This window comes from Puma concolor, chromosome E4 (assembly GCF_028749965.1).
Source record: "Puma concolor isolate L17-30 chromosome E4, mPumCon1.1.hap2, whole genome shotgun sequence".
In the NCBI taxonomy this organism is placed as follows: domain Eukaryota; kingdom Metazoa; phylum Chordata; class Mammalia; order Carnivora; family Felidae; genus Puma; species Puma concolor.
Genome location: NC_141683.1, coordinates 39,656,560 through 39,670,594, shown reverse-complemented (window position 1 = coordinate 39,670,594; position 14,035 = coordinate 39,656,560). Strand labels below are relative to the sequence as shown.

Here is a 14,035-nt window from a genome sequence, read left to right as displayed (position 1 = left end):
GGGAAGTGTCTACTTCATGAAAACTAACAGAAATGGTTTTAGAGTTAGACCTGGGTGTAAATTCCAGCTCTCTCACTCACTAGCTATAAAATCTTAGATAATTTCTTCATTTGTAAAATGGCGAAAATAAACAATGTACTTAAGACTTCCAGTCCCACGACAGGCACATAACTAGCACTTAAGAAATTAATCACGATGCCTCTGAATGTTGAAGTATCATCACAATATCTAGCATACAGAGCCTGCTAATTAACTCATACTTGACTATGTCAGTGAGAAAGAACGGTCTTTTAACAGTAGAACATTCTTTCCTAGAAGACAGTCATTTTTCATTAATAAAAAATCTTAACAGTGATCCATAAATAAACTGCTTGCCTTAATGGATGAGTTCCAAAGACAGCAATCCTACAAAATTCCACGCATGTGTCCACAGCTACATCTTCCTAGGGAATGAGTCTCTAACTTTTATCAGCATCATCAAAGAGCCCAGAGCCCAGTAAAGATTAACCAGCAAGCGGCAGTCAATTAGAGGATCTCTAACATTCAAAACGCTGCTTTATTTATACTATACAACAGGCTGCCAGTTGCCAGCCCAGTATCTGTTCGTACCTTCTTCCTTAGTAAAATAATCCCCAATTTCTAACAGCGGACATGGCAACCCCCACCCACTCAAGAAACCACTACATTGCCAGCTTGTCTTGCAGCAGTTATATGTGGACATGGACTGAGTTCTGGCCAATAACGGACAAAAAAGTTATATTGTGGCATCCTGAAAATCTCTTTAAGAGATAGCCTTGTCTTCTTTTTCCTTGTCCCTTTCTAGGAAGGACTATGACATGGGAGGTTAAAAATGACAGAGCAACAAGGCAGGAACTTGGATTCCTGATTACTGTAGAGCTGCCCTGCCTAAAGCTACCTTTGGATCTCATACCATGAGAAAGAAATTGACCTCTATCTGGTTTTAAGTTTTGTCATAAGAAACCAAACCTAATATACGTTATGCTAAATCCATGTTTCTATTAGTTCGCGTATCATATGCAACAATTCAATTAAACTCAATTCTCCCAAAAAAAATCTAAAATGATGTGCTAGCTTATCTAACAATAATATTATCTGGAAACAAACTTCCAAGAGCCCCTACCCGTAAAGCAAATTTTCTGGCCTGAAAAAATCTAGGTTATTCAGTCTTGGGAAAAATCTACTGGCCAAACAGGTTAAAATAACAGTTAAATATCCATTATTCCTTCTTGTCTAAATAAGAAACTAAGAATACAATGGTACTTATGATTAAAGTCCAATATGTTTAAGCTTTACACAAAAAAGTTAATTCCAGTGCCTATGAGTATTAATAATTTTGTGAACATCTATAGAAAAATCCAGGAAATGTACAAAAAAATCATACTATATTTTAACCCACAAGACTACCTGATATTATCTTTAAATGCACTATGTACTTGTTGAGAAATTTTAATAGAAAACTCGCTACTTTTTAATGACATCCTAAAAAAATTATTTAGTAGCTAAAACAAATACATATGAATTTGGGAGCTTCAATCCTAAGTGTAATCAATGATTCATCCAACCTCCCTATTAAGCTAGACTAAAATACAAGCAATGAGTGTATCAACTTCCAAAAAGATTAAAGCACATCTTTGTTGTACTTCTATTGATCTATGCATTTCCATTCCACTAAACTTGAACAAGCAGAAATGAATTAAAATATTTTTCAGAATGGAACACAACCAAAAATAAAGGCTTATGTATTAAAAGGTTCAATTACACTTAGGGGTGCCTGGGTGGCGCAGTCGGTTAAGCGTCCGACTTCAGCCAGGTCACGATCTCGCGGTCCGTGAGTTCGAGCCCTGCATCAGGCTCTGGGCTGATGGCTCAGGGCCTGGAGCCTGTTTCGGATTCTGTGTCTCCCTCTCTCTCTGCCCCTCCCCCGTTCATGCTCTGTCTCTCTCTGTCCCAAAAATAAATAAAAAACGTTGAAAAAAAAAATTAAAAAAAAAAAAAGGTTCAATTACACTGAATCCTACCATCAGAACAAATACGATGAAAGAACATGCTCACTTCTTTGTTCTTAAGATATTTCAGAATAACAGTAACAAAAAATACTATTTGTAACATAAACAAAAAAGAAGCAGATGAATTTTAATCGAATAACTACTGGCCTTAATGTATTTAACAAAGGCACCTAATTTTTAAATTTTTGGGGCGCCTGGGTGGCTCAGTCAGTTAGGCGTCCGACTTTGGCTCAGGTCATGATCTCGCAGTTTGAGTTCAAGCCCCGCGTCAGGCTCTGTGCTGATGGCTCAGAGCCTGGAGCCTGTTTCGGATTCTGTGTCTCCCTCTCTCTGACCCTCCCCGTTCATGCTCTGTCTCTCTCTGTCTCAAAAATAAATAAACGTAAAAAAAAAAAAAAAAATTTTTTTTTTTTAATTTTTTTTAAAAAGTAGCAAGATCCAACAGGCATCCTAATGGTAGCCAACACCCTAGTGGTTATTCTCTAGTTGTTGGTCCTTTAGTATCATCTAAACTGCACTTGAAAGCAGCAACAATGAGAAATCATAAACAGGTACTTCTTTATCACCACTTTTTATTTCCATTCACAGGGTCAATGTTTATTTTCCTGTGAACAGAGTAGAAAAATTATAAGTAATTTGCAATAGAAAATGCAAAACATACTTTTCATAAGAAGGTTTCCTGTGCAATATTATTTTTTTTTTAATTTTTTTTTAACGTTTATTTTTGAGAGACAGCATGAATAAGGGAGGGTCAGAGAGAGAGGGAGACACAGAATCTGAAACAGGCTCCAGGCTCTGAGCTGTCAGCACAAAGCCTGACGCGGGGCTCGAACTCACGGACCGCGAGATCATGACCTGAGCCAAAGTCGGACGCTTAACCGACTGAGCCACCCAGGCGCCCCTGTGCAATATTAGATACTATATTATTCGTGTGTGAGTACGTATACATTATATATAAGCCAGTCCCCCACTCCCAATTACCCAACAATGCTTTCTTTATTAAAAGCTGTGGGAGGAAAAATTAGATTCAAACATTCTATTTAAGCTGGTAAATCACTGGAAATAAGGGTGTCTCTCTTAGATTTATAAGCTATCTTTGGAATATTCTTTTTTTTTTCTATGTAGAACAACATCCGGATATCAGAGCTTGCAACTTTTTAAAAATGCAAATGTCAACAATCAAAAACTGGGGGCGCCTGGGTGGCGCAGTCGGTTAAGCGTCCGACTTCAGCCAGGTCACGATCTCGCGGTCTGTGAGTTCGAGCCCCGCGTCAGGCTCTGGGCTGATGGCTCAGAGCCTGGAGCCTGTTTCCGATTCTGTGTCTCCCTCTCTCTCTGCCCTTCCCCCGTTCATGCTCTGTCTCTCTCTGTCCCAAAAATAAATAAACGTTGAAAAAAAAAAAATTTAAAAAAAAAAAAAAAAAAACAATCAAAAACTGGTTATATGGAACGAAAAGCTGTCCTTGACCAGTAAGAAACTAGCTAGAAAAGCTTGATGCTGATTCTTAACTGAATCAAAAATTCATTCAGGGTAAAAACAAAGAGAGATCAAGATTCTTTTTTTTTTTTTAATATTATTTTTAATTATTTTTTTGAAAGGAAGAGCACATATGCTAGTTGGGGAGAGGGGAGAGGAAGGGAAGTGGGGAGGGGAGTGGGGAGGGGAGAGGGGACGGGGAGAGGGGGAGAGAGGGGGAGAGGGGGAGACAGAGAGAGAGGGAGGGAGAGAGAGAATATCTCAAGCAGGCTCTATGCTCAGTGCAGAGCCCAACACAGGGCTCCATCCCATGACCCTGGAATTATGACTGGAGCCAAAATCAGAGTCCAACACTCAACCGACTGAGCTACCCAGGCACCCCGAGAGGCCAAGGTTCTTGGGTGTGAATTCTCTCTAGTCAACAGCACCAAGAATATACCTGTAAATGAATGAGATGGATTAATTACTCCTTGTAACGAGGGAAAATGAATGCCATTGGGAACCCTGGAGGATTTCATGAAGAGGGTGTTAGAATGGATTTACAGGATACAGGCTTGTGTTAGGTACTTTTGGGAAAGGTTTAAAGTAGGGGCTTTGGTGTTGATTCTGTTGGAAAGTAGAGATAACTCTATGGTTCTATGAATTCTATCTAATTCTATAATCCTAATTTTAATAAATCTTACTATGAGGCAAGAAGAATGAAGAGAAGCTAAGGCTATAATTTATAAAGAAGCAATAGTCACTTACGGTGGCAAGGATGAAGATATGCTTGATCATTTTTGTGACTTTACCAATGTTGATGTTTTTGTCTGTGTTCAGACATGATCTTGTCTATGGTCTTACTTTTGTCTTGATCCAAGGACACAGAGTGGCCCTGTCTAATGTTTCTGTGAAACTGCTTATGTTCAACAGGAGAACACCACAGCCTAGATGTGAATGCCAGACCAACTCTAGGAAACACCAAGGTCAAATGAATAGGTAGCACCAGGCCAATTCTCTCTTAGCTGTCAGGAACTGCTTTTCTCTTTCTCATAGGAAATCAAAGTGCGATAACAGATCTAACAAAACAAACAAAACAATGATCTAGTCCTGAGAAAGCAATCAGACAGGTGGAGACTTTGAAACCTACAAAACAAATGTCTTACACACTTTAAAAATGTCATTGTCATGAAAGACAAAAAATGTACAGGAATACTCTAGATTATCCTAGAGGCATGATCCTAGATCCAAAAACAAACCTAAAAAGGACATTTTTAGAACTGAGGAAATATGAATATGGACTGCATATGTGATAATATCATTGTATCAGTGTTAAATTTCTTGAGTGTGATATGGGATTATGGTTATAGGGGATAGATACATGAAACGCAGGGGTGAAATGTTACAATATCTGCAACTTGAATGGTTCAGAAAGAAAACAAGAGATACATAGAGAGTTATAAAAAATGTGGCAAATTGTTAACAATCAATGGACTAGGGCCGAAGGTATAAAAGTATTTACCACACTATTCTTCTGCAGGTTTTTCTGTAATCTTAAAAATTCTGCAAATTAAAAACAATTGAAAAAAATAAGTCCAGTGATATACCTACCGGTGAGATGTACAACTAGAAGGGGAAAACAACTAAGCCTAAAGGAAATGGAAAACTTCCTAAGTAAGGAGACATCTTATGGTCTGAGAGGCTAACAAGAAAGTTCACAGCAGAGCAGTACAACACTAAAGTCAGAGACACAAGAGAGCATTAGAGGTAAACTGAGCACCAGAGGTACATTAGAGGTAAACTGAGCAACAGAGGATAGCTAACAATAGCAGGTATGTGTCGAGCACTGAGCTAGACACATGGCAGATAATCCACAGAACACAAAGGTATCATCCCGATCTTAACAATAAGAAAATAGATTCAGATGTTAATTTGTATACAACCACACTGCTAATCAATAATGGTTAGAAGATCTGGGCCTAAAGCCATCTGATTCCAAAAGGCATGTTCTTTTTTTCACTATACCACGAGAAAAGTCACTACATTTTTGATGGTTGTGTAAATTGCGATAGGATTCTCTTTTGCTACTGAAGTTTACATACTAAAAATGTGAGAGGAGTTAAAAATATAGACGATTAACCAACAATCCACCCCCACCCCAACCACAGCTGCTGCCTGCAGGGTTCACTGCAGTTATCAAGTATTACAAATGGACTGTACCATTTACTAAGAGAGATAAATTGCTTACTTATTAAGATTAATAAGAAACTTTCATTCTACAATATGTAAGGATGTGGAGAAAAGTTGAAGATAATCCATTAGCAACAGCGACAGCAGCCACAAATCTCGACCCGTTTAGAAACCACTCCCTTTCACTCAGTGACAAGCGTTTGTTTAAGAAGCTGGGCTGTGTACCTCCCAATATTAAAGATATACGGATGCAGTTAAATTCCACAGTACAGAAGGTATAAAATAAAATTTCCTTCCTCCCACACCCTGAGGGGGTCCATACATTACACAAATGTGTGCAGATTATGTCTTCACACAATTATGTATGTCTATTCAAACACAGATGGGATCTCACCAAATGTACTGCTGTGCAACATTTGTTGTCTGTGTCTAAAAAATATAGCTTGGACATCTTTCCACACCAGTATATTTCAAATAGCTAAATAAGTCCATTAATTGGCTAAACATTATGGCATATCTGTACAATCACATAATGAGAAAATTCAGCTTATGTGCAGTTTTCTTCTACGAAAATGCTGCAAAGAACACCCATATGCATGTACCTATGTGTGCACACAATTGTGTGTGTGTACATTCTCAAAATGTGATCTGCAGACTGCTGGGGGTCCCTAAAGGCCTGGCAAGGGATCGACAAGGTCAGAACCATTTTCATAATACTATAAAGACAACAGTTGCATTTTTCACCACATCGACATCTGCACAGATCAACTAAAAGCAGTGGCAGTAAAACTGCAAACCTCGGACCATGAATCAAGACAATGGCGCCAAACTGTACTTACTAGTAATCACCATACTCCTGACTGCTACTCACTCATACTAAAAAAATTTTTAAATGCCAGTTTCACTTAAGAATGACCTTGATGAGGGGCGCCTGGGTGGCGCAGTCGGTTAAGCGTCCGACTTCAGCCAGGTCACGATCTCGCGGTCCGTGAGTTCGAGCCCCGCGTCAGGCTCTGGGCTGATGGCTCGGAGCCTGGAGCCTGTTTCCGATGCTGTGTCTCCCTCTCTCTCTGCCCCTCCCCCGTTCATGCTCTGTTTCTCTCTCTGTCCCAAAAATAAATAAAAAAAAAAAGTTGAAGAAAAAAAAAAAAAGAATGACCTTGATGAAGCAATAAAAATTATTAACTTTACTAAATTTCAACTCTTGAGATCATTTCTAGAAAAAAAAAAAACTACAACCATTGAGATTTGGATATCTGGCAGAAACTTCCTCAAAACAAAACAAAACAAGACAAAACCCACATAAACAGGGTGCCTGGGTGGCTCAGTCAGATGAGCGTCCGGCTTCGGCTCAGGTCACGATCTCGCGGTCCGTGAGTTCAAGCCCCGTGTCGGGCTCTATGCTGACAGCTCAGTCCCTGGAGCCTGCTTCGGATTCTGCGTCTCCCTCTCTCTCTGCCCCTAACCCACTCACATTCTGTCTCTGTCTCTCTCAAAAATAAACAAACATTAAGAAAAAATAAAAATTAGAAAAAAACCCACATAAATAAAGTGGGCCCAATCCTCAAGGAAAACTACCAATAGCATTGTTGTCAGTGATGGAATTCAAGGCATTAAGTCGCTGCAAGCTTGACAGCTTTCTAATACTTAAAATATTTCCTTTAAAGATCTGTGGTACTATTAACCATTCGGGGATATTATACAATTAAATGGGTCAACATACGCAACATCTGCATAACTAAGGGAACCGATATTTTTCACGTGACCAACGCATGATATTACAAGCTCATGCAGAGGTAAAAGATGCATTCAAATTTAAGACAGATTAATGAATTTTAATACAACAAAGTCCAAAATAATAAATTCTAATATAACAAAGTACCAAAGGTTTGTTGATAGGATTTCAGATTCCAATAACGCAACTAAACTTTTAAGAAATTACAACTTACTAAGTTTGGGTGTATCTTCAATTATCTGAAAAGCTATTAAAATACTCCTCCCTTTTTCAATCTGCATGACCCTGAATTTTCTCCATATACTTCAATTAAAGCAATGTGTCACCACCAAATGGATCCAGAAGCAAATATGAAAATGTAGCTGTCTTTTCTTGATCCAAGCACTAACTCACAAATGTAAGTTAGTGCCATTCTTACAATTTTTTTCCTTTGGAAAAGCTATTTTTCATAAAAATACTAATATGCAGAGGAGGCCTGGCTGGCTCACTTGGTAGAGCAGCAACTCCTGATTTCAGGGTCATGAGTTTGAGCCCCACGTTGGGTATAGAAGTTAAAAATTTTTTTTAATTTAAATAAAAAAAATATTAACATGTAACATACTCTATTTTTCATTTTATACAATAATATTTTTAAATTTCTAGTAAATATTAACAGGTCCAACTACATAAACAGTATTTTGAGATGTTCAATGATTTTTAAGATTGCTAAGGAGACTTTTGAGACTAAAACATCTAATAATCATTGATAAATATCTTTTTTCATTAATAAATTTCTCTTATGCAGAGGTGAGAACAGATATGTAGTAAAATTTACTAAAAACAGCCTTGTTAGAAAAAGATATATATTTTTTTTTTGTAAATTTTTTTTTTTAACATTTATTTACTTTGGAGACAGAGAGAGACAGAGCATGAACGGGGGAGGGTCAGAGAGAGAGTGGGAAACACAGAATCTGAAGCAGGCTCCAGGCTCTGAGCTGTCAGCACAGAGCCCGACGCGGGGCTCGAACTCACAAGCTACGAGACCATGACCTGAGCCGAAGTCAGACGCTTAACCGACTGAGCCACCCAGGTGCCCCGAAAAAGATGTATTTTAAACTGACTTCCAAAAACTGTGCAAATTTATACTCTTCCTGTTGTGCATTTATATCCCCATACTAAGTATAACCTAACTTTTAAATTTTTGCCTTGAGATTGACTTTCAATGATCTCACTGCATATAACTACTTCGTCTCTTAAATCCTAACTCATTCTTTTTGTTCAACTTATTTTTTAGGCAATTATGTGTCAGGCTTGGTCCTGACATAAGTGAGAATAAAGCAGCCTCTAATCACACAGTTGTGTCTAGGAAACAGAGAGAAAGAGGGAGGAAAAGACAGCTAAGTATGAGGGAGGTTTCTTATTTTTTAGAATATACCAAGAACACCTTTTGGTGTGAGTTCAGAAGCATGATTCTTAAAACTCCTCAGATTGGGGAATTTTTTTTAATTATTTGCATCGTCATAATTAAAGTAGGGTGTCACTGGGGTTAATATCCCAAATAGATAAAGAATTCATACAATTCAACACCAAAAAAAATAAATGATACAGTTAAAAAAATGGGTAGAGGATCTAAGTAGACATATTCCAAGGAAGACACACAGATAGCCAACAGACACATGAAAAGATGCTTATCACTCATCATCAGGGAAATGCACATCAAAACCACAATGAGATATCTACTTCACACTTGTCAGGACTGTGATCAAAAAGACAAGAAACATGGGGCGCCTGGGTGGCTCAGTCAGTTGAGCGTCCGACTTCGGCTCAGGTCACGATCTCACGGTCCGTGAGTTCGAGCCCCGCGTCGGGCTCTGTGCTGACAGCTCAGAGCCTGGAGCCTGTTTCGGATTCTGTGTCTCCCTCTCTCTCTGCCCCTCCCCTGTTCATGCTCTGTCTCTCTCTGTCTCAAAAATAAATAAACGTTAAAAAAAAATTTTTTTAAATAAAAAAACAAAAGACAAGAAACAACAGGTATTAGCAAAGATGTGGAGAAAAGGGAATCCTCTTACAACTTTTGGTGGAAATGTAAACTGGTGTGGCCACTGTGGAAAACAGTGTGGAGGTTCTTTAAAACATTAAAAATAGAACCACCATTAAGATCCAGCAATTCCAATTCTAGGTATTTATCTGAAGAAAATGAAACCACTAATTCAAAACGAAATATGCACCCCATGTTTATTTCAATATTACTTATAACAGCCAAGATCTGGAAGCAATCTAAGTGTCTATCAACAAAGGAAATTATAAAGAAGATGCGGTATTGGGGCGCCTGGGTGGCTCCATCAGTTAAGTGTCCAACTCTTGATTTCAGCTCAGGTCATGATCTTGTGGTTCGTAAGCTCAAGCCTCACTTCTGGCTCTGCACTGGCAGTGTGGATTCTCTCTCTCTCTCTTTCTCTCTCTCTCTCTCTGCCCCTCCTGTGCTCTGTTTCTCAAAATAAATAAATAAACTATAAAAAAAAAAGATGTGGTATACATAAACACACACACACAGTGGTATATTACTCAGCCATAAAAAAGAACGAAATCTTGCCAGTTATGACAATACAGATGAACCTAGAGGGTAGTATGCTAAGTGAAATAAGTCAGAGAAAGACATTTACAGTACAATTTCACTTACATATGGAATCTAAAAAATAAATGAGCAAACAAAACAGAAACAGATTCATAAATACAGAGAACAAAACTGTGGTTGCCAGAGGGGAAGGAGTTTAGAGAGAGGCAAAATATATTTGGTGAAGGGGATTAAGAGGTATAAACTTCCAGTTATAAAATAAATAAGTCACAGGGATATAAAGTATAACACAGGGAATACAGTCAATAATATCATAACAATTTTGCATGATGACAGATGGTACTATCATTGCATGGAGTTCATAATGTATGTAAATGTTTAATCACTATGTTGTACACCTGAAATTCATGTCATATTATATGTCAATTGTACTTCAATTTTAAAAAATCTTTAAAAAAAGTAGACTACCACAAAACTTAAAAACTTGATGGTAAGGATGCCACATACTAAAGAACCTCTCTATCAGAACTTCTAGATCATAATGCTCACTTAGCTACAGAAGACTAAGTTTGAAGACAGAAGCTGAGTCATCATACCCACAGTGCCTATTTTTAAAATGTTTCTTGAATTAAGTGTGCTTTTAAAATTTCCACATAATTATGGTTGGGTTGATATTAATCAAAGAAGACTCTTAATAGCAGCAAAATCATGGTCGAAAGAGGTAGCAGTTCAATGGCAAAACACAACTATACTTTTAATCTGAAAACTGTCAGGAAAGCAAGTAAGAAACCATAGATACTGGGTAATAACGATGAACAGAAGGCACCAAAAATGTGAACACCATGGAATGTTGGGGCTCAAAGACCCAAAAGCAAGCAAAGATTAACAAGAGTTTATGGATCCCCTAATGCTTCCTAGGGGAACAAAACGATGGTGTCATCAAAACTAACGGTCCTATTACTACTGACCACATCCCTCAATTGCTTTTCACCTAAGAAAATACAAATGCTTTCCTTTGTAATTATGAACCTCAGATACCTCTTTACATTAGTTATATTTCAAGATATCATTATAGATCATGAAATTTTTTTTAATGTTTATTCATTTTTGACAGAGAGCAAGCAAGAGAGAGAGAGTCTGAGTGGGGAGGAGCAGAGAGAGAGGGAGACAGAATCCGAAGCAGGCTCCAGGCTCTGAGCTGTCAGCACAGAGCCCGACACGGGGCTCAAACTCACAAACCGTGAGATCATGACCTGACCCGAAGTCAGACGCTTAACCAACTGAGCCACCCAGGCGCCCCTATCATGAATTGTTAATATTAAGTATTTGTTAACATTAAAGAATTGTAGCAAAAAAGCTGTTGATGGCCACTCCATTCTGGAATAATGGCATAAATGCCACTGATGTTACTATACCATTATGTGTCTCTGTATCTTGTCCCCAGATCTCAAGGAGTTGTGAAACATGCAAAATATCCTGCAGAAGCAAGTGTAAATAAAGCTCAGTGAATACTGTGGTCCTGCAATCAACCTGAAAAAATCACTATTCCATGTATACAGGCCGATGGAAACTGGATAATTTCAAATCATTCAGACTTCTTCCTAAATCAAAGAGAGCATCAGTAGGGTCAGTGTAGAGACCAAATCCACATAGTAATTTGAACAAGGAAAGCTTAATATAAAGACTATTAGACAACAGTTTAACTTATTAAAACTCTGAAGAATACCCCAGGGAAAAGGAAAGTATCCAAGGAAGGAACAACCTGGAAGGGGAACCCCTCCCCAAAGCTGGGATTGGGATCCTCCTGGAGAAGATGTGGTTGTAGTCACTGAATGGGAGAGAAGTTAAAGTTAGCTGGATTTCTTGGTTCAGAGGTGGGCCACGTGCCAGGAAAGCAAGAAAGACCCCTCCAGAGTTCACAGGGGACAAGACTAGGAGACGAGCAACACAAGAGTCACAATGCCGGGAGCCCACTTACAAGCAAAGTAACACAAGGCCTGGAGTACACAATGTCTGTGTTGGAAAGGTCGTGGGAAACAAGTTTCTGGGGTAAAGGCAGGCCAAGGCCGGCAGATAGGCATGCAGGAGAGGGGGGCATCAGGAGCCTGCTCACCAGCAAAGCAACAAGGTCTGGGGTTCACAGTGCCTGCAGGAAACAACCTTCAGGAAGTCAGAGAGTCAGAAGCCCACTCTCCAATAGACCTGGGGTGCCTTGGGGTACTCAACTAAGTGGCCACCAAACTGGCTGGGGATGCAAGCTTATCGGCAGACTGTGCTATAGGTGTACAGCTGAGGCAAAATGCCTCTGGCAACAGTGCAGGGGGAGCAAAAAGAAAAACAAAATTCATAGCACACTGGAAGATGGAAGAGAAGCCCCTTTACCCTCCTTCAGTGCCCCTTCCAGCATCCTCGACTGTGAACAGCATACTCTATAAAGGAAAAGTTCTGAAAGAGTCCAATCCATTCATGTAGAACAGAAAATGAAAGAAGGAACTTGAAGCTAAGAGGAAATAAACAGATAACTGGCATGGCTTCTTAGAATTACCAATATAAAAACCCTAGGAATTCCAGGCCTATCTTGAAAGGCAGCAATTTCCCCAATGTCAATGAGAAATACAGCTGGTATCAGAATATACCCTACAAAGCCACTGCGCAAAAATCAACATGGTACAGAAATAGGTATTACTATAAAAATAAACAAATGCCACAAAAGAAAAAACTTTTAATTAGTGGCAATGCATGTGAAAAGTTAATGTGTAATGAAGATGGCATCCATTTCATTGGGAAAAATACATATTATTTAATAAATACCTTAGATGTCTATCCATCTGAAAGAAACATAAAAATGAAGTATTATCTGACATCCCATTCAAATATAAATTCCACAAGGATATTAAAAAGAATTTTTTTAGGGGCGGCTGGGTGGCTCAGTTGGTTAAGCGTCCAACTTCAGCTCACATCACAATCTTGTGGTTCGTGGGTTTGAGCCCTGTATCGGGCTCTGTGCCGACAGCTCAGAGCCTGGAGCCTGCTTCAGATTCTGTGTCTCCCTCTCTCAAAAATAAATAAACATTAAAAAAATTTTTTAAGTTCTAAAAATCATCTCACGAGCAAATGGAGGAACTGGGAGACATTTCTAACCAAGACCAGAAATCCAAAATCTTAGGGGATGGAGGCGCAGGGATAGAAGTGAACATACAAAAATTTGTTGGGAAAAGCTATTACAGACAATTGTAAAATATGTACATGTAGTGTATATAAATGTATACATCGCTCATACACATATGTATGCAGATGTGCATATGAGTCAAGTATGTACAATGTATGCAATGTGCATAAATGCATGTTTCCTGACTCCATCTGCTGAAAGAACACAAAATTGATTTGCAATGAGTATATCTACTACCCAAATAATGGTCTCTGCAGCAGCCAGGGTCCACCCCGAAAATGGAGTCCACACAGCAATTTGAACAGAGAAAGTCTTACAAAGAATTATTAACTATTTGCACAGGATTAACTACTAAAAGAGAAGAACAGAACTCTAAGGAATACCCTAGAGTTCAGGGAGAGAACCAGAGGCAAGAGTTGGAAGGAGCATCTCCTTCTCAAGTTGGAGTTCACATCTCACTGGAGATAGTGTGGCTGCGGCACACTGAATGAGAAAATTAGCTGGGTTACCCCAGCTAGAGCTGTCCTATGGCAGGAAGGCCAAAGTTGATGGACAAGAACATGCAGGCTGGGACTGATAAGCAGGAAACTCTCTGCTGTGGTGTCAGCATGTCAAGAGCAGAAGGCAGGGAGCCGCAGGCAGGAACTGGCAACAGAATCTGCTAGAGCATGAGCGCCATTGAAGTATCTATCACACACACACCACCGGCAGCAGGGCAAGCAGGAACAGAGGACTGAGACTCTCTGTGCCTCAGTTTTGTGTTAACATCTTGGAAAGCCACGAACCTAACAGGTGTTACTCAATCAGTAGACCCAGAGCCCATCCCAAAATGTCCGCACCTGGCCTGGCTGGGTGCCTCAAACCGCAACCATTCACATTATAAGGAAGGTATCAGAAAAAATAT

At 39.1% G+C, this 14,035-nt stretch overlaps 1 protein-coding gene across 8 annotated transcripts in view; it reads right to left on the bottom strand.

Annotated features, from left to right (window-relative positions):
• Window positions 1-14,035, bottom strand: part of RPS6KC1 (ribosomal protein S6 kinase C1) — a 320,826-nt gene that overhangs the window by 287,145 nt on the left and 19,646 nt on the right. The window lies entirely within an intron of this gene.